General features: G+C 31.8%; 1 long non-coding RNA gene across 1 annotated transcript; it reads right to left on the bottom strand.

Annotated features, from left to right (window-relative positions):
- Positions 1-16,323: 16,323 nt before the first annotated feature.
- Positions 16,324-19,384, bottom strand: LOC132733465 (uncharacterized). Its single transcript, XR_009626169.1, has 3 exons — positions 18,392-19,384; positions 16,576-16,614; positions 16,324-16,402 (listed from the first exon to the last, which is right to left on the bottom strand). It is a non-coding gene; the product is annotated as an uncharacterized LOC132733465 (long non-coding RNA).
- Positions 19,385-27,672: the final 8,288 nt, after the last annotated feature.

The raw sequence follows: 27,672 nt of genomic DNA, 5'->3' as shown, positions 1-27,672 counted from the left end.
AAAAAAACCCTAAGAGCGCGATTTATTGACGGAAAAGGTTATTTCATTTGAAAATGTTTGCATTGCGAAATTCTCCAGTTCGCTATTCATTGTAACATATCGCGACATTTCATTCTTAATTAATAATCAAGCACCCTCATACCGATCGGAATGATCGACCTTTATTATGACCGACTAAAAGGCTCGAGAAGTTGCTGTCGCCCTTTCACAAAATCAGATTTCATTCCATAAGGGCGCCTTTCGGCGCGGACGCCAACAATCATGCCGCTTTCTTCTAGACAATAGTTTATGCATATATACTGGAGTTCAATATGACAGGAAATCGTTACCACACAGGTCCATGCATGACGGTATACCTGGAAGTTGGCTGTACGACAAGAGCAAGAACGGTTACATGGACGGTGAACTGTTTCTGACGTGGTTCAAAGAAATATTTCTGTTAAAATGCGGCAAGGAGAAGCCCGTCCTGTTAGTCATGGACAACTATGATAGTCATGTAACGTTGCCATTGGTGGAGACTGCCCGTTTAAATGATGTTGTACTGCTCGGGTTGCCTGCCCACAGAACGCACATCCTTCAACCATTGGATGTAAAAGTAAGTACATGCACATGCAATTACATTTTAAAAAAAATTTCGTCAAGACTTGCATTAGTAAAGATACATGATAATGTCATTTAATTGTATTATACTATTTTGTGTACTTGTTACGTATATTTTGGGAAGGTTTAGAGCAAGTATGTACATATTCTTAAACATATATATATATATATATATATACAAAATTAGTTTCGTGTTATTATTTTAAGCCTTTGAGTTACTCTTTACGTATAACATTTAAAGGAATGATCTGATATTTTGAAGGTAAATGGACAACCGAAGACCAGATTCAGTAATCTGGCGACGCATCTGGGCTTCACCAACCATAGCCTTTCATTAGGAAGAGCGAGGATTTCTGTAGTACTGCGTCACGCAATTGACCAGTCGACACCCTCCTCTGTTAGACAGGCGTTTGTGGCTACCGGCATAGTACCATATAACCCGCAAGCAATAGATAAATCACAATTAGTTCCAGCAACTTTTACTAAAACAAATGAACAGAGTATGTATTTACTGTTTATCGTTTACTTATTTTAACAGTAAATAGCATAATGATATTATTTAATTTGTTTAAGATTTTAAACATTTATTTAAAAAGATCCATAAGTTCACTTTTGAAGTAATTCGTTCGTTGTCCGTTTTCTTGCCACACTTAACATTAAGTTTTTATCAAGGTTACCAACATTCCTAGATAGCTTTTAACCAAACATTAACCAAAGGACATATTTTTAATAGGAAAAATATATCAAAATTACGATATATATTTAATTCAGCTGGTGAAAAGGAAAACAGCAATGTGAGGCTTGTGGGTCATTCCTGACAAATCCTCTAGTGGACCAAGTCAATGGCGCAGGTGTTGGTGCCACCGCCACAAAAAACAACGGGAAAATCAAAATCTTCATGAATTGTGACCGAGGGCCGGGAGATGAGTGGCGATGAAATGATGGAAAAAATAGAAGTAAATTCACTAGAAATATGTCTGCTTTTGTACATCCAACTTACTGTATATTATGAAACCACACACGTACTTTTTTGACGCTACTTAAAACCTTTTTGTCTTCCATAATATACCTTTTCTCTGTTTAATAAAAATTAAACTGAAAACAAAATTATTTTTGAATAGCTTATTATTTTGTTTATTTATCTCTATTCATGTTTATTTCAACAGTTATTTTGTTCTTGTTTTCAGGAGAAGGAGGAGGTAATGCGACGCCAGATGGAGGAAAAGGAGGAGAGGTTGAGGTTTAAAGAACAAAGGATACAGCAGAAAGAAAAGAAGAAGAAGAGAAAGCTGAGAAGAAGAAACGACGGGAGGAAGAAAGGAAAAAGAAGGAGAAAGAACAAAAGGAGGACCGAATGAAGAAGGCTGTTGGGGGACGCTTAGCACATAAACGCTTTGTCTGTGCCGTGTGTGGGGAGAAAGGGCGTGTTAATGACGAAATGAATGGAGTTATGTGGTATGGTTGCGATGATGGTATGTGTGGGCGTTGGTATCATGAGGAGTGCTTGGGTCAGAGTGAGAATGGGTATCTGAAGGAGAGTGAAAGTGATGGAATGCCTTGCTTTTGTGCCATATGTAAACCGTGGTTGTATGAGGAAGAGTAAGAGTACGAGAAATTGTGATGTTAAGATTATGTCTGAATGTATTTCTTGGTCTTTTTCTTTGTTCTTTCATAATTTTGTGTTTTATAGATGTTTGTTTTGAGTTTACATAATCAAAATGATGAAATAAAGGTGAGAATAGTTATATGTCAAATATAGTTTGTTAATTTATTTGTCTGCGCGCCTACAATTTTATACAATGTATACAGTTGTATAAAGAAAATTATATATATCTTACATCTGTTTGATAGGATACTCAGTGTAATCTATTTCAAAAACATAAGCCGGATAATGCAAGCTAGTATAGCTGTTGCCGTTATGGTACATCATTGTCATACGAATTGTAGAATGTTACCACAAACGAGCATGTGTAACTGCATTATTGAAACACTCGATCTGGCAGAAGAAAGCGTTCACCTTCTTATATAGTAGGCCTATTTAAACATTCCTAAGACTCTTTTAAGCACGATAAAAGTCTCCTTTCTTCTTAAATCTAAATAGACTATTATACTGTGTCACTCTATTTAGATCCTTCAATAATAAAATTGATTTTGTCGTTCTTTAAAAAAATGCTAAATTTATATCACTTAAGACAAGGTTGACGTCAAAATATTTACGTCAAGAGCTCAATATCTGATATCCTAAACTAGCTTATAACGATTTCAAATTTAATAATACAATTCTCAAATTTTCGGCAATTGCCGCTGTAATATTGCTTATGTGAACAGTATTGTTTTTTAACCATACAAGCCATTACTTTGGCTAAATTATGGCTATATACTGCCTGTCCGGACACATGGTACTGTAGTCTGGGTAATTTTGACAGTTTGGTACACCCCGCACGGGCTTCAAACACGAATGTCTACATAATCGGAAGTAAACAAACCAGCTCTTCGGTTTAGCGAAGAACCTAGTTGTATTGTGTTAAAATTTCAGGTATCTAGCTTTAAAAATGTGAAAAATATATATGGAAAAATGTTTAAAAAGTGTCCGGTTGATGGTGGGATAAAAACATATTTATTAATAGATTTTATATCATTAAATGATATGTCTTGGTTTAATATTCTCCTTCCAGTCAACAATGTCTTCTTTTTTTAATTTAAAAAGAAAAAATTGCCAATGGCTTTATCTTTAACGTCTACTTACAAAACTTTATTTCATTAGATCTGCTACAAAGTTTATTGAGTATGCTCATAATTTCGGTTACAACTCGCCAACTACAGTCTTTGCATCATAACACAATTTCACGGCTGTTTTATAAGAATGCTCATAACAGTAAAACCAGAGTGAGTACGTATAATGTTTTTGATATATTTGCAATTTTTCGACCATATTTGCATACTTTGATCATTATTAACTATGGTTAATCGGCAAGGTGTTCTGTTCTGAATGACATTCGATATATTTATAAAACATCAAAAACAAGATCAATACTTGCAAGCATGCACAAGTAATACGACACTGGGACATCATAAGTTGCAAGACATCAAGACTACCTGGATATGAATGATAATGTTCATTTTAAGGATTCCATGAAACTTTCCAATTTTACTTAATCATGTCTTGATTGTTCTTGATATTATTTACAACACCACTGGTATTTCGAATCAGAGTGCAATAAGTATCTTTAAATCACAAATTGTAGTAATTTGACACAACGATTAACAGAAAGCTTATTGGCAAGGCAATCAAAACCGTCCTTAAAGTGGTTCGCTATAAAGCTTGCATTATACATCTAGCTTATCTTACATACAAATATTGAAGATCAACCATGTTTTACAGTAACTTATCAATTTTCGTATACATTTTTTCAACATAAGCAATATGTTTCTTAACAATGATCCGTCTAATCTAATACCAACTATATATTCTGTATCTCCACAGAAACAATATGTACAAACGACTTATCTAAACAGAAGAAATCATTATTAACATCAAAGTTATTCTCGATTTCCATATCAGGCAATATGGAACATCATTTAACCAAACTCAAAATTTTAAAACAGATTTTTTTTCAGAAAAAAGTCTAATAAAATTAATTATTCGTCATGTTCGTGAAGCTAAAATAGCAGACACATTAACATTTATTTTGTATGAGAGGCCGCCAGCATTAGCAAGTTTTATTCTTTTCTTGCATGTCAGACAGGATTATCTACCGTTTACACCGGTGCTAGAAAACCCTGTCTTACACCCCCCATGTAAGACAAGTCGCGTGCTTTAAATGACGTCATTGCTGCGCGTTTTTTATGAATGAATTTCGTTCTTATGATGACGTCACTTAACCGTTATGAATGAAGTTGTAAGTTCATACGCTACTATAAGAAAAAAGTGCGTAATGAAAATATCAGGTTTCGTAATTTCTGTTTTGAAAGTAATTGGTATGTAATATGCAAGAAAAAGAATCAAACACCGACTGTCGGTACAGACGGGAATATCTAGCTCTCGGGTTACTGTTTAAGCGGAAACTCGGCAGAGCCTCGTTACCGCCGTAAACAGGTACCCTCGAGCTAGATATTCCGGTCTGTACCGGCAGCCAGTGTAAGATTTTTATAATGTTGTATATGATCTGTAAATTAACATCATTATATTTCAAGCAATTGTACATGTTTAATAATGTACATACAAAACAAAATTAAAAAAAGTTAATACACAAAATATTTTAGGTCCTACACTAAAAAATATTAATTTATTGACTGAATGGTAACTCAATAAGTAAGTCTAAAATGTTATGATGGCATATTTCTAATAACAATTATAAATAAACAAATTTAATTGTCGATGTAATTTTTTGGGGACAAGTACAAATTTGGGAAAAAAAACTATAATTATTACATCCACTGAATATGCTGTTAATACTGATTATGACTGGGAGGCAGATTAAGGTAAATCTGTGCAAAATATGTTTTACTCAGTCCTGCTTTTCTAAAGAAATCCACAAATATGAAACTGAAAATAAAATTCCCATGTTTATATTAATTTTTATCCTGGTCCTCTTAATAACTGTTGGACATTTTGTTGTTATTCTTGTGCATTGAATTCCCCATTCCTGTGATCTATCCTACCATGAAGTATCAAATTCATATCTCTAAACATTATGAACTATGATCCTGACATAATTTACAAAAGTAATGATAATAATAAATAATTAAAATAATATTAGAACATATTATTCTTATGCACACTCTATCAATAAGATATATCCACTAGTGAAGTTTCAATGTTAATGATAACAAAGGAGCTTGTTCCAAATTAACAATACACCGTCCTGATTTACTTTGCAAAGCCAGAGTTTTCGCTAACTCATCTCATTTAATGCAGTGATTTTTCAAGAGATTGAGATAATCAACAATGATTTTTTTACAGTCAAATTCATTACTAGTAGAAACAAAATTTATTTATCCCATGGAATTTTTCCACCATGAATGTTCCCTTGAGAATATTTTCTTTCATTCATGAATATATGAATGAAATAATGTGTCTTTATACGTATTTGTTTATCTATTTGTTATGTTTTAGTCTCAACTATTGATAGCCGATTACTTAATGTTCATGGGATTGTTAATAATGGATTATAAAAGGACCCTTCGATTGGTGTTATTTTCACATTTTGCAAACGGGAGATTCGATGAAAATAATTAGAAACTTTGTAAGAAGGGTAATTTTCTTCTATCTTTGGAATTGAGTTTTAAAAAGGGGGATTTGAAAATATGTTCAACTTTTCTCGTAACATTTCCTTTTTTAAACTAAAGATTGACAATGTTTTTTTCGCGAATACAAAACAATTATTTCACTGTAAAAAACCCCTCTCCCCCCTTTCCCCCCGTTTTTAAATTTTTTTGCCCTTTAAACACCTTCGTTTTTAAACCCTCTGCTTTATTTGTCCTGTAATACATGTATCAGCCTTTTTTTTATTAATTGCCCTTTTTAATGCTTTTATCAAATATCATTTGATTATCTTAAGGTTTTAACAGGATTCGATAAGCCATCTTCTTGAACATTCCTGTGCCCATTCTTGTTTGTTTGTCTGCGTAACTTGATTTTGTTAGAGTTTCCTCGATGAACGTTGCTCTATCTTGTTGATCCTTGTTCTCGTATTTAAAACCTTATTTATACTGTATAAAAGCATAATTGTTGTCGTCAGTTTTTAATTTGTGTAAAATAAATACAAAATATAACAATATCATTATCCTTATTCACTGAGTTGTTCAATTTTATTACCGATTTATTATTTTTATTATTTAAATTGTAAAAAGTATGGTTTTGCAGTTAGTCCAAGAGATGGCGGGGTTTTATTGCAATTTACCGTATCACCAAAAGAAACATTGCCATTATAAAGTGTATTGTTTGTAGTTTCTAAAAACCCATTTCTTAAGTTACGCAGCCCGGGCAAAAGTATAAAAATTCAAGATGGCCGCCAATATGGCCGCCAAAAATTACAAAATATCATATAATTTTTGTTTCTTGATTTTTTACAAAGAGATTTTGTACAAAGTAGTTTCAATTGCACAATATCAGATATAATATGGCTGATTCACGATTCAATCAAGCAAAAATGACAATTATATGGCAAACTTTAAAATTATCACTATCAATTTACCAAAAAAAGTTGTAAAAATAAGCATTTTTTGACAATATCATGACTTTCGTTTTTCCGTATTTACACAATAATAAACGAAAATGCATTTAAAGTGTGTATTACTTTATAAAATTTAAACATAGATATACAAGTTAAGCATAAAAAATCATTTTCTGGGCATTTAAGCGGTAAGAGTAGATTTTTAAAAGTGGGTGGGTAATATTACCAAATTGTTTTTAAATTACAATGTTCCCAAACTCGCCTTTACTTTATAATTTCAGTTTAATAGAAATTGTGTTTTAATTGTATGTTCTTTTTTATTTGAACATTTTTTGATAAGTTAAGCATAAAAATTCATTACCTGGCGCATTTATAACAGAAGAGTACAGCTTCAAAAGTGGGTGGGGTAAAAATAACCCCCAAGAAAGCGCGTTTATAATATATATAAGCTCCTAAAACCTGCCCTTATTTTACAATTATAGTGCAATAATGATATATTAATTGAATTTTGTGGTAAGATATATAAATATGTATTACATCTAAGAAGAAAAGAAACATCATGTCATAGCAACCTTTAAGATTATCACAATTAACCAAAATTTAATAGGTAAAAAAACACAGTTTTTGTATTTTGTTGCCTTTAAGTATATTCTTTTTGACACAAAGTAGAAATATTGTGCTACAGTAATTTGTTGTTTTAGCTGATTATAGCTGTATTAGTTTGGCATAAAAATCATTACAAGAGAATGTATCACAGAGGGATAGGGTTATAAAAAAGGGTCCGACATAACACTTTCAAAATTAAAGTGCTAATAGAACATTTTTTTACAAGTCATGTTTTGCCATTTTCTGACAATATATATCAATAAATTATGTTAACGATGCACCTAGCATAGTAATATTTTGGTACAACACTTTTATTGCAGATATTTTTTGTGAAATCTACAAAATTCTTACTGAATATTTTTGAATAAAAAAGTTTGGAAAGCTGCACTCCCTATTGTTGGTCAAGTAATATGGTCTTACTAAAAACGCCAGATATAATGATGTTATTGTATTTATTACTGTTTTATCTTAGTTAGGGAGAAAAACTTATCAAATCTTTTTAGGGTTTTTACTAAAAAAAAGAGGGGTTTTTTTATGGTAGAAAAAAAGGCTGTATAGCAAATAAAATTTTTTTAAAATTTTTTCCCTCCCAACTTTAAATTCTTAAAATTTTTTAAAGAAAAACATTTTTAAAATTTTTTTAGAAATTATTAATTCACAAAAAAATGTTAAAAAAAACATACTAAAATTATTGGTATTTTTTTTCATCTTTGAAAACCATAAAGTAGTGTAAGTGTGCTTTTTATTAAATTGTCGCGAGCATGTTTTCTCAAAAGAGAATATTAAAAAAGTGGGTGGGAAAAGTTGAACTTAGCCCGAAGACACCCAAGTTGCTTACACAACATACTCAAAATGGGCAAAAAACATTTTTTTTATGACGTTCTTTCTACAAAAAAATTGTAATTTTATTATTTTTTATACATGTTTATAACACCTGTAATTGATAATGTTTTTCTTAAAGGCCCATTATGGCTCAGAAAAGTTTTTATCTTCCTTTCTCTAAAGCTTTTTTTAATTTTGGTATAGTTTTATGTTATCCATACCGTTACTCACTGGCCAATCACCTGAACTATTTTATCTGTTACATTTTGGCAATAAGTATAGTTGTTGTGAATTAGTAGTGTGTATGGAAGGAAGTTAAAATACTACTTTGCTTACATTTTGCTACATTTACTACAATTAAAGTATTTTAGATTTGTCGCTATTTTATTCAGGTAACAAGCATATTACATTCTCTTAAACCATTATTTAATTTATTTGTTTTTTGAGGCATAGTATGCCTTTTATAAAGGTAAGAAATTTTGCATCATTATTACAATTAAGAAAAAGTGCATTAAAAACATCAAAAGACACACGTATATATCTATCAAGAACCATGATGTCTGTGTAATGCATTCTGTGAGAGTGTAATTGTGAAATATGATATAAACAAATCATCATTTTTTAATTTGACAAAGGTAAGAAGTATTGTCATTTATAAAATTAGCAATCATATGTGAATAAGTTTAGCAAAAGTTGTGAATGTTACTGCACACAAAACATCCAAATAGTTAACACGATTAAGCTATGAATACACGTCACAGAAATACATACATCTTGAAATTATGCACTTATACATTCTGTACAAAAGTCGATTTAAAAGCAACATTTTTCACACAAAGCAACCGACCAGCATCTAGTTGTGATTTACATTTATAAGTACATAGTCGCTGTTTCCTTCAGCTAGCTATGCTATGTGTTGCCTCACTATTCAGCAGAAATAAGATTTTAAATGTCAGTACTTTGAGAGTGTTTTCAAAATCACACTGAGCACTGACTATGTAGATGGCAAAAAATGATGCATCAGCTCCTGACAGTTTGATCAATCTGGGATGTTATATTTTTCATCCTTGAAAATCTTTCAGCACGATAACATTGTTGTGTTGGATAGTTTTAGTTTTTTCTTTTTGACATTTTTTCCCGTTGGGTGGTTCTAGTACTCCTTCGTGAATACTGAATATCACCCTTAAGGATGTGTTGCCTGACTTAAGATTTCTCCTTTGGTGGCTTTTATCTGATATTAATACTTCATAACCCTATTTTAAAAATTTCAATTATTTAGTTACATAATTTTCATATTTAGGCTACACGCATTATTTTACTTGGGTCCATACACTGTTTTTGATGAGTGGCGCAATGGTTACACTAGATTACCGTCTTATGAACTTGGTCTACTGATGTTTAAAATTTTAAGTTTCACTATTATAATTTCACTACATTTTTGTTTAAATACTGAATTTTTGCTTGGAGGAGACGTTGTTACCACTGCTGTCCAAAAAATAGGCATTTTCAAAACCGAGCGAAAGTGTGCCATATTGTGTTATTCTTAAAAGCTTTCCGTTTTTCATTCTATTTGCTTGAACGATTTTGAGCATATTTATTCTAAACAATGCTAGTCTGGCATAAGTTTCAGGCCTGAATAGGGAAAAAATACAATCCCTAAAGATAATTCAACCTTAAGCATGAAAAAAAGTAAAATTTGAATTTTGAAACATTCGCAGATGTGTTAACCCATTACAAGATATATACACATGTACGCCTTTCTACGCCACCCCCCCCCCCCCCTTTTTTGCTTTCTCAAATGATGAAAAAAATGCCTTATTTAGGCCCAAAACACTTGTTTTTGTTTGAGAAATGTTGTTTAAAAATTGACCACTTTTTCGGCGCCGTCCCCCATCCAAAAGATACATCAGATACCTTCTGTTTGGGGGGTTTGAAGGGGGCGAAGTCCCCCTCATCGCCAAGAAAATTTTGGACTTGTTAGAGGCTAAAAATGACCCCAGGTCGATCATAAGGTAACGTGTAACCAATGCTGAAAAGCCTTTGACTCTATCTCATTCCATTGAGAAGTGGCAGCACTTTGAAATCAATTTTGATGGAAAAAATCAACGCAAATTAGTGATTTTTGGCAATTTTGAGATGTCCCGTAGTTGCCATGGTAAAAGGAAATTTAAGACTGAACATGTTGTTACAAAGGCAATGGTCCAGTCAACATTTGTGCCAAGTTTGATTAGTATTGAAGCAGTTTTGATAGTTTTATAGCAACTTGAACTTGTAACGGGAGAATTTTCAATGAAAACAGTCATTTTTCACAAAATGCTCATGGGGTAATGGGTTAATAAAAAAAATAAAAAAAATCTACAAAACAACAATTTTTCTTCAAAATTATATGTCAGGCCAAGTTTTAAAATGGAAAAACGCGATTTTGGGTAATTTCAGGTATTTTCATCATGGAAAGCTCAATTGACTTTTTTTCAGCCAGTACATTAAAAGTGGTGTAAGGTCCCACAATTATGAGAAAACAATGGGCGAAACATAAATTCGGTGTTCTAAAACAAATGTTTTGGTCTTATTTCGGCTTTCGATCCACCTAACCGGATTTCCTTGATAATTAAGTAGCAAATTTCTGAGCAAGTGTCCCCTGTTTACCTCCCATGAATTTGAATTAACTGAGAATAAATTTACATTTTCAAATTTTAAATTTATTTTGTCCGAGGATCAAGGCAGGACTCCTTTTTACTTTCTCGATAAGCTCTGTGATGAGCTAGGAGGCCCAAACTACAAGGACATTAACTAATTGACTTAATTATTTATGGCACTTATCAAACCTTCTTTGGGTTTTGTTATCATGCCCTAAAATCTATGAAAAATGTACTAGCATATTACTGGCATTCCACAAAAACCTAAGCTCTCAGGGGTTATATTGGTATACATTTGGGAACATTGTTCAAATAGTAAAGTTCACATCTTGGAGGTTGTAACAAATATGGAGTGGTGAAAGGAAAATCCAAAAAATTACCTTTGACAGATCTTTATAAATGAATGAAAGATGATACTGGGAGATCTGGAAGATAATGATGATGATGATGATGATGATCCATTTCTTAAGCAGCATGTTTACGCATAATATTTCCAAAATCTATCAAAGATTTACAAATTTATGTACAAATTATGACAATTGACAATTATGACCTTAGCCTTTGAGCCCGAGCCCGAGACTTGATATTTTCTTGTTTGACCTTCAAATGCAACACATCTGTGCAACTCAGAATTGTTGACCAGACAAAAGTATCAATTATGCATGAAATGAAAAAAATGGGGTGACTTTGAGCAACACATCTTGTTTTAGCGTGATATACATCAGATCAATGTAAAAAAAAAGTGTTATGCATAATTGTAAAAAAATCATCCATGAATGACAATGTCGTTGGAAAGACAACGCCATCTATTAATCATATTATGAAATCAATATGGAAGTACGACTGTGACTTGATTTTTGAATGTGACACATTGATATAATGTCAAAACACATTTTTATTAAATTATTTCAAAAATCCATCCAGGAATGACATAATTATTGACTTGACATGACCATCAGTGCACAATTTATGTATGCAAAATATGCAAAGGTATGGACCACACTCAAAGTAAGGAATATGGAAGAAGGGATGGCACTATACAAATAATAATTCCTCTCAATTTTTTGTAGGAGAGGGGCATAAAATGCTGCTTTTATTTTAAGTATTGAAATTGACTGTTTTCTTTTGTGCAGAAATTGTGTTTTAAGTTTAATTGATATGTCCATTAAAGCTTAAATACCTTTTGCTATTCACTATTGCAATTTTTATGACTGTGATTTTATTCAGTATGATATTTGCACAACATTCATTAATAAATGCTCCTTTCATCAATGACAATAACCATTTCTCTTTTCTTTTATGTAAGATAATATAGTAGTCAAAGTTAAAATGACATTGATGACTAAAGTTTATATCAAAATGTAAAGAGATCGGATATCCATTTTACAAATTTTGCTGACAGAACATTATAAAAAAAATATTTTCAAAAAAGTATTTATCCATACAATATTTTTGTTTTCAAAACATATAAAATGCCATCACATAATTATTGGACATATATTATAGAACAAAAAAGCAAGTTTATTATATTTAATAGTTTAGGTGTTATTTTCGCCATCGAGTTTTAAAACTCTAAAGATATATGATAAGGTAAATTAACTTTTAATGACTTGTCAAGCTATAATCAACTGATAAAAGACAGACAACTTTACAATAATTTCATTCTACGATATATCTTAAGGCAACAAAATCTCAAAAATGTGTTTCGGTACCATTTTTTGTGATAATTTTAAATTGCGATGTAATGATGTTTCATTCTTCTTTAATGTAATACAATCTTTATATTTCTTATCACATTACACAAAATTCAATTACATGATAAATACACTAAAATTTTAAAGTAAAGGCAAGTTTAGTAGAAGCTTAATAATTTTGAACTGTTTTCTTCTTTTTTTCCTCTTTCTTTCTCGGTTATTTTACTCCACCCACTTTTGAAGCTGTACTCATCTGTGATAAATGATCAGGTAGTGAAGTTTTATGTTTAACTTATCAAGAAATGTTCAAATGACAAATAACATACAATATCCTATACATTTAACTGAAATTATAATGTAAAGGCATGTTTTGGGAACATTGTAATTTTAAATATTTTTTTACGGTAATTTTACCCCACCCACTTTTGAAGCTCTACTCTTACATTATAAATGCTTAGATAATGATTTTTTTATGTTTAACTTGTCTAGCTATGTTAAATTGATAAAATACACACAATTCCAATGCAATTCCATTTATATTGTTTTAATACGGAAAAACGAAAGTCATCATATTGTCAAAAAATGCTATTTTATACCACTTTTTAGGTAAATTGATAGTGATAATGTTAAAGTGTGCAATATAATTGTCATTTTTGCTTGATTCAATCATAAAGTAGCCATACTTTACCTGATATTGTGCAACTACATTGTACAAAATCTGTTTGTAAAAAATCAAGAAACAAAAATTATATGATATTTTGTAATTTTTGGCGGCCATATTGGCGGCCATCTTGAATTTTTGTACTTTTGCCCGGGCTGCGTAACTTAAGAAATGGGTTTTTAGAAACTACAAACAATACACTTTATAATGGCAATGTTTCTTTTGGTGATACGGTAAATTGCAATAAAACCCCGCCATCTCTTGGACTAAGTGTCTGTGAGCATGGTGAAGGGATCATATATATGTTTTATGTACAGAATACTGTTACATGTCGACACGTCATGTCATCAAATTTACTTGTGAATGATTGTATAACACATGCACTACTTGACTGTATAACAAATGCACATACATAATTTGATTGTATAACACATGTTTTACTTATTGTTGAACACACACATAGTTTGATGGCATAATACATTTTTAACTTAATTGTATAACACATGTATAACTTATTGTATAACACATGGAAAACTTGTTTATATAACATATGTATAACTTGATTGCATAACACATGTATAACTTATATTTGAAGGCACACATAACTTGATTGCATAAAACATGTAAAACTTAATTGTATAACACATGTATAACTTATTGCATAACATATGGAAAACTTGTTTCTTTGACATATGTATAACTTGATTGCATAACACATGTATAACTTATTGTAAAACACATGCACATGTAAAACTTGATTGTATAACACATGTATAAATAATTGTATAACGAATGCAAATGAATAACTTGATTGTATTACACATGTATAACTTGATTGTACAACACACACACGTATAACTTAATTGTATAATACATGTATAGCTTATTGTATAACACATCGAAACTTTATTGTATAACCCATGCATAACTTAATTGTTTGACACATACACATGTATAACTTATCGTATAACACATGTACAACTTATTAAGTTTCTTAAATCACACATTGAATATTGAAACTAAAAAAGTTTCGTTTGAAAATATACTTAGTACAATAGATACTGGTCCTCTATTGAAATATCATTCTCCAATAACGTACAAAGACATGATGCCCTATTTTTCATTTCGTGACGGCCATAAACATTACTAGGGACTGTCAACCTAGTATAGTTATGTTTTAAGTACAATTCAAATAGCCGCTCTGTGTATTCCTGTAAAATAAGAAGTAATAGAGAAAATATAATGAAATGACCAATATACGTTTTAGATGTTTTTAAAGGATATGTGATTAAGAAATAACATCGGCCTGAGATGTGTATATCGGCTATTTAACACCGGTTTGGAGTTTTGATGCGTATGAATTGACCACGAAGGCCGTAGGCCTGAGTGGTTAATTTTGTCGCATCAAAACGACAATACCGGTGTTAAATAACCGATATACACCTCTCAGGCCGATGTTATTTCGATCCTAACACGATGAATAAGGAAAATCACTAATGTTATTTTTCAAGCGGAAATAACTTCCGGTGCCGATTTTCGTATAACGCTGTTCGATTTTCGCACCCTACAGTTGCGAAGATATAGAAATTATTAAACAAAAGAAATAATAAGAAAAAAACGTTATTTTATCAAGTTTTCAACAATAAAAATTTACGTCGTATTGTGTATCAGTGCCCCATTTATCATCTTGTTTATGAATGAGTTGTTTACTTAGGATGACGTCATTACGCTGCTTACGGATTGGCGCCGTTTTGTCAAAATATTTATTAACTGATATGGATCTAATATGTGGCGTTAGTATATATGTGAGATATTATTTCGATATTGTATGAAAGGAAAACATTAAAATAAATGAAAATATAAATAAAAATGTTTTTTATTGTTGCTTTAAAATGCTTTGTAAACTATACAATCGAGGGTGAAAACATAATAGCGCATATACAAGTAGTCCCTAACCGGTGTTTATTGGCAGTTTAACACCAGTTTTTCTCCTTCTTTGTCTATAGTGACAAAATCACGTGAGTGTTAGAATAAAAAAAATTACACATGTATTAGAACACAAACAGGCCAAATCGGTTTTATTTTTTAAATCTATCGTTATTGAACAAAAAAGAGCAGAAATTAAAGTCACAATGCACTTTCACGCATTTATATGTGGCAAGAAACGAATGATATTAACAAGCTGTATCAAAATTTCTTTAATATTAACACGAACAAAATGTCAATCACGTTATATGTATTGCGTCTATTCATTTACTTAGATTGGAAAGCTGTTTCAAGAATTTATATTTTGCAGTAATGACAACATCATATATTCCTAGAAAAAGAGAAATAAAGATGTCTCAAAGGCCAATTATGCCTCAGAAATGCTTTTATTTGAATTTCTCAGAAGCATTTCATTTTTGGTGTTCTTTTATAGTCTTCAAAGAGTTACTCATTGGATAATTAATTAAACAATCTTTTCCATCTGTTGTGTTTCGCCTTTTATTACAGTATGAGTGATAAATTATTTTGTTTGGAAGTCATAATACCAGTTAGTTTACATTTTGAAACATTTCTAAGTGATAATTTCAAATTCATTGTTATTTTCTTCAGGTTACAAGCGACTATCGTAAATGCTGTAAAACTCATTTTTTCCCTTCTAAAGAAAAGAAAAAGGCGTTTATTTGTTTCTAAGTTTTGATGTTATAGATCCCAAAATATGCCCTTTTTCTTGTCATGTCAACAAATAATCTTACTTTAAAGCAGCATGGCTCCAGATTCATGCAAATTTTCATGAAAATTTTGTATATGATTTAAAAAGTAAAATATTGTCAAATAAATAAAGAAAATAATTTTCACGTTGGATACAGCACTGAATTACAACCTATGTATATCAGCAAAAAGATTTTAAAATATGCGAAAATAGCCCTTACTGCGTTAGTAACGCAGTAGAAATACGGTGAAAAATATTGCAAAATCGGTCATAAATCGCCGATTACATAGAAACTATTACTTTTTACTTGAATTTTCTTATTGTTATTATAAATCAAAGTACTTTTTCTTAAGTTTGATTTTCTTGAAATATATTGATTCATCTGGAGGCGTGCAGATTTAAGGTGATACAAGTTAGAAAAGAAATAGTCTTGCCTTTTCCGTTTCTCCCACTCTGCGAGTCACGAACTTAGTAAGGGATTTAAGATTCTGACATCGTCGTTCAAACACAATCTGGAAAAAAGGTTTGATTGCAATTTATTTATATAGATGTACGTCTTAGGGAGTTGAAATAAAACGTACGTAATCAATTTTTTTCTCACAATTAATTTAACACACAATGCAAACATCTGCAGTTGAAATCCTTGAGAAATGTTAAAATGAACAATAAAAATAATATACTTCACCTTACATGGCTCTGGGTCAAAGCGAACAATGTCCAAATACTGTAAGAAATATGTTAAGATGGAAATGCAACTATATTTCTCAAATATAAAAAAATTACACCAATAATAGCTTGTTTGTTAATCAAATCTTTCATTCTCTGTTTATAAAAGAAAGTGTTTTTTATCACTTGTATTCGAAGCAATCAATCGCAGTAATACAAAGAAAACTGTCGCTGTAAATCAAAACAACTATAGTATGCGTATGAATGGCAGCTAAGGCTCTTTGTTAATTGATGCAGAATGCCTATGTCAATCAAGGCAACCATTGTCTGGCGACCAAAGATACACCGTATTACCGGCGCCAGTGATGGCAGATCACTGCAGTGATGGCCGATTCCTGAAATTTACATTTCTTTCACACCGTATTACCGGCGCTCGGTACATGTAGGTTATAAATTTGATTGGTATTATATTACACTAATACGGCCCATTTCATTGCTATAAAACTATTGTCCATTGACTTGGGATACTATTTGATAATTTTGGACTCTCTTTTCCTGTTTTTAGACTATTTTGAGCAGGTTAAAAGTGACAGCTTTGGAAAAATCCGTGAAAATGTCTGTATTTTGTTCAAAATATCTCAAGTTTTAAATAAATGGCAGGATTTCGTGTTATTAATATAGACGTTCATCCATTGGGGTCACGCAAGCCAAATATCTACGCCCTGAGTCTTTTGTTGAAAGTTTTACAGACGTGTAATCTGGTCCGTTAGAAGAAAAAATGCTGCCGTTTTAGGCAGATACTTATTTTAAATGCTGCCGTCGATGGCAGAAATACCATGAAAGTGGTTCACATTCTGACAGAAAATCAAGGTCAATCTTTTATCAATTCCTCTATTCTTTGCGCCCTTTAAGTCGGAATAGAGCAATTAACATGAAGAAATTATTTTTTCTATATCCATGCATGTGTGCTTGAACTGTTGTGTCGGTCAGTTACATGCATACAAAACCATATGAGCCGCGTCACGACAAAACCAACATAATGGGTTTGCGACCAGCATGGATCCAGACCAGCCTGCGCATCCGCGCAGTCTGGTCAGGATCCATGCTGTTTGCTATCAGTTTCTTTACTTGTTTTAGGGTCTTTAAGCGAACAACATGGATCCTGATCAGACTGCGCGGATGCGCAGGCTGGTCTGGATCCATGCTGGTCGAAAAACCATTCTGTTGGCTTTGTCATGACACGGCTCATATGTATCTTTTGTTTAGCGGCGCAAAATTCACTCCCTTTTCAAGACATAACGCTATTTGCATAACTTCAGTAAGTGGATATTCATTTGCTAGCATATGACATTATTTTCTCGGGGTAATAATGTTTATCGCTTTATGACATATTAAGGTTGAAATAAACCTGCTCAAAATAGTTTAAAAATAGATTAGGAAAAAAGAGTCCAAAATTATCAAATAGTATCCCAAGTCAATAGACAATAGTTTTATAGCAATGAAATGGGCCGTATTAGTGTAATATAATACCAATCAAATTCATAACCTACATGTACCGAGCGCCGGTAATACTGTGTGAAAGAAATGGTTCCTTATCAATCATTGCAACCACTTTGCTAATCAACCAAAATGGTCTTAGTTAATGAATGAACTAAGTGTCTGTCAAAACTTCATTAAATATTGATTTTATCCATGATTGAGAGTGTAATTAAAGTTCTACGTGAAATAAAAAAACAGTCGTACCTTTGCAGCAATATCATCTCCAAATATCTATCTTTGTTTACTGCTAAAATCTTAATTAACAAAACGATTTAATCAAAACAATATAAGGATACGCCGTCTCGAAAAAATTCAAAGTATTTGTCTGCTCTTATTGTGTCTTTGTTAATTTTCCACCAAAGCTTCATGTTCAGATTCTTTGTCGACTGTAAAACAACACAATGGTATTTTAAATATTAGGCTCGTGTTCACTACTTTAAAAGCTGGGCTGTTCAAATAGATAGCATATTTAATTTATTAAACGTTTTGATAGTACTGATATAAAATGTTCAAAAGTAACCAACCCTGATTTTAGAAGAAAGAAAGTAGTTAGATGTACGTAGAAAATGTTCTGTTTTATATCGAATTCTATCATATAAAAATACTAACATTTGAAAAGAAAACAATTTATAAATTAGTATAAATATACATTTCCATAAATATGTAAGCATAACCTGTACTGTACGTTTTTACCTTAACTATCCAAGTGTACACGCAACTTTTCTTGTCGATGATATATTCAGTGTCCATCCAAATAGGACGTATTAAAGTCATACTGGTTATCCAAGTAGGAAGTGTTAGAATCATTATAAAAATTAAGACTATCAAAATAACAGTCGATCTGGGGCTATCCATTTTATTTCCAAAAAAGACAGCAATGTAGCCAAATATCAAACTAATGATTAAAAGACCAAGCATAAAGAATACAAGTCCAGTATACAGGGAAAAACCGTCAATAATATGTTTGAATTTAACATGGAAGGAGCTGCTCACTATGGTTTGCATTTCATCAAATCTAGCGTCTGATACCTGCAACGTTTGTAAGAAAATATTACTACAAAATCATTTTAATACATATTTCAAAAGATGGAATATTGTGATGGTGTCTTATGAGTATTTGCTGATGAAAACGATTAGGATATAAATAAACACTGCTTTAATTATAAAAGACTTTTTTATCAACTGAACATTATAGGTAATTCAAATTTATATTGGTCACGTGATCTACTAGATTATTCTTGCAAAATAAATTATTAAATGTAAAATGTATATTTATTTTGAATGTTACCGAAACTCTAACCATTTCCACTAGGGCATAAGGTCACTTTAAACAGACTTAAGAAAATCTAAAGAATCTGCTATTTTCAACTATTTTCCCCCATTGCTTAAGAAGGGTCTCCCTTTCCAGAATTTTAATATTGCTCTCAGAACACTATTTTCCCGTATATTCCATCGGAAGCATATGTTTCAAATTTATAATACATGTATTTGAAAAGTCATTAACATTTAAATAAGACGAAACGAAAGATGAATAATAATATTATTTCTTTGCTCTCGTGACGGCGTAATTGTTATATGGAAACTTAAAAAGTAATTGCAAATTGCACATTCGGAATTACTTTAAACATATTTTATTCATGGTAATTAAAACATGTAAATAATTTACAATTTAAGCAGAAAGGAATTGGACCGAGAGCTACAACAGCTTATGCTAGTCCTCTCCTTTAACAAAAGCAATATGTTCATATAATAATGGCTTGTTATAATTTTAATTAAACCCTATAAAGAAAGAAATTGAAGAAAAAAAATAAAAAATACAAATACATGTATGCAATTGATAGAAAATAATAAAGAGAAAGATGGAGAAAAGATGAGTTTGCGGATGTTTCTATATCATTTGTCGTTTTGGTACGAACATCATGTATGAAGAAAACTTGTATGAACACTATGTTGTATGACAACTAGTATATTACATGTTAGAATATTTTAGTATGTCTTATAAATTTATGAACAGCGCCGAAGATAGCAGTGTTAGAGTCCGCAGGTAAGGCTTGGTCTCCATAAAGAATAATATGTAAAGTTGGAGTGCAAAAGTTGGAAAGAGTGTTTAGTAGATTGGGACGTAGATGACCATATGTTGGACAAATAAAGAAAAAATGATAGGATTTTTCAACCACTCCACAATCATACAATGGAGACTCGGCAATATTCTTATCAAATAAATAAGATACAAGAGAGCTACAATTGATTCGAAGTCTGGTATGCATTATTTGGTCTCTTCGCTCACCATAGTAAAAGAAGTTCTGTATATTTGTTACTTCACTTTAAGACTGCGCTTAAAAGCGGCAAGCATAGGAGCATGTTGGGTTTGAACTGGAAGGGCGTTGAAGTCTCTTATTACAGATGGTAGAAAGGATTTATAGTAAAAACCTGTGCGTGATCGAATGGTCTGTATGTCTTGGGCATTCCTTAAGGGATATCGAAGTTCGGAGCCAACAGAAGAAGGAGATAGTCTGGAGTGAGATTATGTTTCATTTTGTAAAATAAGATAAGTTTATGATTGTATCTCCTTATATAAAGTTTCCCAGGCAATTTCAGAAATAAGATGGTCAATAGAGACGAGTTTGGTTGTTCCTTGCAGCTTCATGTTGAATTTGTTCTAGTTCCGTTTTTTCTAATTTGGTAAAATTATCAAATAAGACATCACCGTATTCAAGGATAGGTCTAATAAATGGAAGGTAGATGAAGAAACTTCCGGTCAAGTGTAAATTAAAGTTTTTTCATTATATTTATTCTTTTTCAGGCTTTAGTTTTAGTGTAATCAAGATGTGCCGACCAACGAAGATCATTTGAAAGAATTATACCTAAGTGTTTATGATTATTTATTTAATGTATTGGTTGACCCTACATAATAATGGACGGATGTATTACTTGTCTTGTTTTACGGGATATTAACATTGATGAAGAGTTAGATTTGACTAACCATTTTTTGACAACCTGTCTACTGTTTGCAAGTCTGCATTTAGAATATTGGAAGCTGATAGCAGATCTTCAACAATAATGAATAGACTAGTATCATCACCAAAAAGTCTGATGTTTGCTTTGATATCAAGAACAATGTCATTTGTCTATATTAGAACAAGAAGTGGCCCAAATATAGATCCTTGAGGGACACACCAGCATTTATATAATTATCAGAAAATAGATAAACACAGAATCCCTAAAGAAAGCCCAACACGGCAAAATTGAAAATGTTGCAGGCTCGGTTTGATTGAGCCTGTTCATGAACGGTACTGGAATGTACAACCTTTTAGAACAACTCTTTGTTTTCTGTTATCAAGATAGGAAGTGAACCAGAGTAAAAGACGACCGGAAATTCCAATGTTATTAAGTTTAAAGATAAGACCCTTATGCTATACACGATCAAACGCTTTACTGATGTCACAGAAAACTGTTCTCTACTCTTTTCCAGAATCAATGGCTTGAGCAAATAAATTGTATATGTAAGTCAGTTGATTAATTGTAGAGTCACCAGGAACAAAACCTGATTTTATTTGGAAAAGAATATTATTAGAATGAAGGAAATTAAATGTATGTTTGAATATGATTCTTTCAAAAACTTTATTGATAATGCTTATAAGAGAAATAGGACTGTAGTTATTTACTAGAGAAGGATCACCGGATTTAAAAAGAGACGTTTGCTTCTTTCCAAGCATCAGGCACTTGACACATTTGTAGAGAGTAGTTGAAAAGAGAGCAAGGAGGGCCACTGAGCTCAATCGAAAGTTCTCGTAGGATTATATTATTATTAATTTTGTCTGGGCCTGATACTTTTCCAAGAGGAAATGATTTTAAGATCAATTCTACTTCGTCAAGACTGATGAAAATGTCGGATAATATTGAACCACTAGAATTTGGTAAATCAGGAAGAATAGGTGCTGCATTTGTATTTATATCTGTTTGAGCAACAAAGTATTCATTTAGAAAATTTGGCTTTTGTGTTTCATCTGTAATAGTGTCATTTCCGTTTACGAGCGGAGGTATAGAATAGGAGACAGAAGGTTTAATGAAGGTTTTCAGACAGGTCCACCAACACTTAGAATTGCATGTTTCCTCTTTAAGCTTATGTGTAAGATTGTCAAAATGAGTTTTCTTTGCCTCACAATTAAGTGTATTGATTTGGTTTAGAAGAAGACGAAATTTTGCCCAGTGACGCGGTAAATTTGATACTTTGTCAATGCGATACAAGCCTTAAAATTGCGTTTCCTTATAAGAACTCGAAGGTCATTTTTAAGCCAAGGGGGATCAGTTTCGCGTACAGTACTAACATTTTCCTATTTAGTATACATTTCGTAGAAATGTTGATAATTTCATTTGTGACATTAGAAATATAAATGTTTATGTCATTATTTTTCAAATTTTTCCCAGTTGCTTTCAGCGGCTAATTGTCTAAGCATGGTATAGTTTCCTTTGTCGAATATCCAAACCTGACGATAGAAAGTAGAACGTTTAGGTTTTTTAAGATTTAGCAGACAGTAGATTACTTGCCGATAACTATTTGGAAACAATTCGGGTAACACGAGTGTTATCTTTGCATAAAGAGTAATTGATGAATATATTTGACATCCACGGTAAAATAAAGCGTTTTCCGAAAATATTAAAATATCTCCTACAATTAGAATCAAATAAAGAATACCCATTTGCATACATTTAAAATCTGTCCGAAATATTGACAACAGGTAGGTCATGCCTTTTTCTTTAATAAAACACTTCATAAATAGCAAATAAATAATATACGTTTCCTTCGTAAATCTTTAGATTCACTCTTTTTATTTTTCCTCATGAGAAGAACTTTATTTCTTAAAAGTCACTGAGAAGCCACGACATGGGCTGTGGCTATTTGATTTATGGACTGTGCCCTCTTGATATTAGGAAGTTTTACTTTGAGTTTAGAGGTTAACAAAGTAACTAGAAGTAGACCACAGAAATTAGTAAAGTAGTGAGTATTGAACAAACAAAGCGAAGTTTAGTAAGAAACAAGAGCCAGTTGAACCGGGTGATGCTCCCCGAGAAGGTTTTGGACACAGGAAAGTATTAAAAAAATTAACAAAGGGCAAAAACTCCAAAATTAGGCAAGGCAGAGTTATAGTTTTTTGCACTGCACTTCTATTCAATAAGATCTATATATCTATAAAGTTTTGTGATTATATCTCCTATAGTTTTAGAGTTATGTCCCGGGTAAAATTCAAAGTGTAAAAATGAACAAAGGGCAATTACTCCAAAATTAGACAAGGCTGTGTTTAGGTTTTTTAGCATTGCATTGCATGAGATCTATCTACTTACAAAGTTTCATGTTGATATCTCTAATAGTTTTAGAGTTATGTCCTGGACAAAAGTCAAAAACTAAAAATAAAGGGCGATAACTTCAAAATAAGGCCAGGCAGACTTATGGTTCTTAAGCACTGCACTTGTATGTAATGAGACCTATCTACCTACAAAGTTTTATGTTTGTATCTTATAATTTAGAGTAATGTCCCGGACAATGTTTAAAGTGTCAAAATGAACAAAGTGCAATAACTCCAAAATTAGGCAAGATAGAGTATTGGTTCTTTCACAAAGCACTTCTACTCAATGAGATCTATCTACCTACAACTTTTCATGTTGATATCTTGAGTTATAGCCCGGACAAATTTCAAAGTGTAAAAATAAACAAAGGGCAATAATTCAACAATAAGGCATGGCAGAGTTACGGTTCTTGTGCACTGCAAACCTACTCAGTGAGATCTATCTATCTGCAAAGTTTCATGTTGATAACTCTTATAGTTTTAGAATAAAGTCCCGGACAAAGTTCAAAGTGTAAAAATAAACAAAGGGCAATAATTCAAGTATTAGGCAATGGAGAGTTACGGTTCTTGTGCACTGCATACTTACTCATTGAGATCTATCTACCTTCAAAGTGTCATGTTGATACCTCTTATAGTTTTAGAGTTATGTCCCGGACAAAGTTCAAAGTGTAAAAATAACAAAGGGCAATAGTTCAAAAATAAGGTTAGGCACAGTTACGTTTCTTGTGCACTGCACACCTACTCAATGAGATCTATCTACCTACAAAGTTTCATGTTGATACCTCTTGTTGTTTCAAAGTAATGTCCCGTACAAAAAAAATAGGACGGACAGACAGACGGACGGACAGATGCGGCGACTATATGCTCATCCTTCGGGAAGCATAAAAAAGCAATCAAATGTTATTCCTCATATTACATTGTACATTTGATATAATATGATATAAATGTCATTATTGCTTATTTAAATTATTTCTTCGTTTTCCATAAATAGTTCCTTTCGCAATCGTAACAACTCGGCAACCTCCGTCAAGTTCGGATTTTTGAACCTTAAAAATGCGCGTGAGGTGTTCCGATTGTTCCTTTCGGACAAGTCCATATTTTATTGCATCGTATGGTCTATTTCAAGGTTAGAATTTCTGTCAGTTATAGCCCGTTTCAAAGTCAAAGCAAGCAACGTACCATTGTTAGTAGCGAGGGGCATTAGTGGCCAATCATTAGATTTCGTTGCTAAAGAGTTTTGAATAAATCGTTTATTCGATACAACACACAATTTAACGTAAATTGGCTTCATGTATTTACATAACTTTATTCTTTATCTTTACTCCTCTACGTTGACTCTTGTTTATAACGATATTTATAAATCTAGTGTTGTCCTAGAATTAATTTGGTACGCAAAACGTGTACAATATAATGCTATAAGCTAAAACACAACATTTACTTGTGTAGCATGACAAAAATACCATTAAGTTGCGATTGGCAAGATTCATTTTGAGAATTTATTTCCAATGTTTATATCCTTTAATAAAGGACAGCCTTCCAAATAAGCAATCATACGACCTTTATATAGTAATTGTTCTTAGCGTGAAACAACTTTTCTTTTGTTTATATTTCCTTATATGTAAATGATATTAAAACGATCGAGCCTTCGGTTTGCATCGGCGCTCTAAGAATCGAAGCGCTTGTTTAAAAAAATAAAGGAACTGATAGTAGATCGTTTGAAATAAATTGTTCGTGAACAAGTAACAGTAACAATATTTTTTTTGTAAATAACATTTTCTTCGAAATGTAAATATCACAAACTACTAATAAAAAACAAACCATAAATGTAACATGTTTAGGTAAAATCAAATCGATGGGTGTCGCAATTTTGTTGCTTAGTAAACGTTATTATGTGATATCATTAAAATATACAATTACCTCATCCATGTCATTTATGTCACTGTCGATTAAATTGATAAAGAAATGGAATTTCTGGCTTTCAAGATATAGATTTTTCAAGGATAAATGTCTATCCTTACTCAGAAAGGCCCATTATATAACACACAAAATGGATTTTTGATGAAAATAGGTCGCATTCATAATCTTTTAAAATGTATTATGCAGTAGGTTACTTTTCTATAAAATGCCCTATTTTTAAATAACAACGGCTTTCTACTCAATTTGGAAGAATTTGATGAGCATGTTTTCATATGCATTTATGCCATGTTTCAATACAGCAGATTTACCAGTTCAATACCTTTTTTGCAATTTCAATTTAGCCGGCGTGGAATCATAATGTACAAAAAAAAATATGTTATCAAAGCTGTTTGCCAACATCTTTATACCGGTCATGGCTCTTTGTTCTGTAAATAGGCACTTACTAAAAAAAGAAACAAAATGTTTAAATAGGATACCTGCAAACTACTTACATTAAATCCCTTCATTCGAATAAACTGTCTTTCATTTTGGCTCACCAACAAGTTGTACCTCCTTATCGCCAACCTTTTTAAGAATCCTTTTTTATATGATGTCAAAGGTAAACTACGAGTTAAGCCATTTGTACCTTAAATTTGAATTAATTTTGAATTAATTTCAATTTCAATTTCTCTTCAGCACTACGTCTTTAGCACTCATGTTGACAAAGCCTTAATAAAAAACTAGTCTATACTTTTCTTTCATTCATAAATGACCTTGACTTTCATGTTCAGACGTCTTAATTTGCTTGTTGTTTTTTTTGTTGATTTTTGCTATTAATGGTTATAATTTTGTTATTTTTGAATAAATTGTCTTCAAACTTGAACAAAATATTCTAGGACAAACCCTTCATGTGTATTGAACTTAAACTGACATTGGCTTGTTCATATATCTTAGTAATTAATAGTTGGATTCATACCCTTCTAAAATGTTGAACTGACATTGACCTTAATCTTTAAATGGCATTGACCGTCAAAGGAAAACTATTGATTTTTGGTTTGGTTGCCTTAATTTTGTTACTTATATACTGATTTGATTTAGACTTGGAACAAATGACTTGCTACCAAACAAATATATTAAATAATTTGGATGTGATTTTAACCTTCAATTGATCTTGGCCGTCAAGGCCAAACTAATGAAAACCGCTTCTATTTGGTAGGTCAGGACCTTCATGCATATTACACTAACATTGACCGTGACTCATGTATTACATTGAAATTGAACGTCAACTATTTGAACAGTCACTGATTGTTGCCGTAATTGGATGTAACTTGACAATTAATCTATGGATATTTTCATAGTTGGTCCAAACAACATTTTGGATAACACCTTTAAGTGTCAGAAGACAGACCTATAAAATATGATAATCTTTAATTTTCTTTTTAATTATTTGTTTAAACTGTTTATTTTTTTGCCTTTCGAAAAAGTTTTTAAAAAAGTCTAGCATTGCCTCGCCCTGCGGTGGCCCTTGCTTAAAAGTTTAAATAAAATGAATTATTTAAAGTACATATTTATTTCATGAACAAAAACATGTTATGTTTTTTGTACTCACGTTCCTGTTCTACGTCCCATACTGTGAAAGAAAAGAAAAACATTATCTCCAATGTTACTGTTAAAATTCAAAATATCTTAAGCATGTCCACTTCATCCTGACATTTTTACAAGGAGTATTCTTATGCATATCAAAAAGTGCAATGTGATGTCAGACACAAACTGCAAATATGATACTTAAAACTGTTAATGTCTTTTCAATTTTCTGCAATTGTCATGAAATTTTGTTGTGATTAATGCTTCCAAAAACACTTAATCCGAATTATTGTCATATCCACTTTTTTCTGTACAATGACTTAACAGTAATCATGTTTAATTGGAAGTTAAAGAAAAACTCTTACCGTTTTGTAAAAATGCATTTATTATTGGTATATGCATTTCGCTCGACTCTTTGTTTTTAGCGTCTATATACGTTACATTCTGCAAAACTTCTGGAATATCGCACGGCTCGACCGTAATAGGTATGATGATATAACCATCTGTTATACATGTGTGAACAGCTTGGTGGATTTCATGTTGACAGAAGCTACTGCTAACTGACTCTTCCGAAAGAATAATGATCATACCCGTGCTCTTCTTAATAGCGTCGTTAATGTTTTGTAACACTTTTTTACCAGATGGAAAGTCACGTTCATTATAGCAGCATTTTAATCCCTCAGCTTCTAAATATTTCACGATTTCTCGAACGATTGCTGCATCACATGCGGTATAACATATAAAAAGATGAT

Source organism: Ruditapes philippinarum, unplaced genomic scaffold, assembly GCF_026571515.1.
Source record: "Ruditapes philippinarum isolate M1 unplaced genomic scaffold, ASM2657151v2 ctg842_1_1_1_1, whole genome shotgun sequence".
Taxonomy (NCBI): Eukaryota; Metazoa; Mollusca; class Bivalvia; order Venerida; family Veneridae; genus Ruditapes; species Ruditapes philippinarum.
The sequence above is the reverse complement of the archived record's forward strand: the minus strand, read 5'-3'. Positions and strand labels throughout refer to the sequence as shown.